This window comes from Theobroma umbraticum, unplaced genomic scaffold (assembly GCF_002168275.2).
Source record: "Theobroma umbraticum cultivar Fairchild unplaced genomic scaffold, ASM216827v3 scaffold_146.0, whole genome shotgun sequence".
NCBI classification, from domain to species: Eukaryota; Viridiplantae; Streptophyta; class Magnoliopsida; order Malvales; family Malvaceae; genus Theobroma; species Theobroma umbraticum.
Window position 1 is genome coordinate 1,066,902 of NW_018397265.1, and position 319 is coordinate 1,067,220.

Sequence of the window (319 nt, forward strand, 5' to 3'; positions counted from 1 at the left end):
AAAAAATCATTAAAATTATCACCAAATACAAAAAAATCATCCATAAATAGCTCAATATATTAAGCCACAATATCAAAAAAGATTAACATCATGCATCTCTGAAAAATAGTAAAAGAGTTACAAAGTCTGAATGGCATCTTTTGAAAAGCAAAAGTGCCATATGGGCATGTGAAAGTGGTTTTCTCTCAATCTTCAGGAGCTATTGCAGTTTGATTATATCAAGAATATCCATCCAAGAAACAATAAAACTCTTTGCTAGCTAGTCTATCAATTAGCTGATCAATGAATGGCAAAAGAAAGTGATCATTCCTTGTGCCTG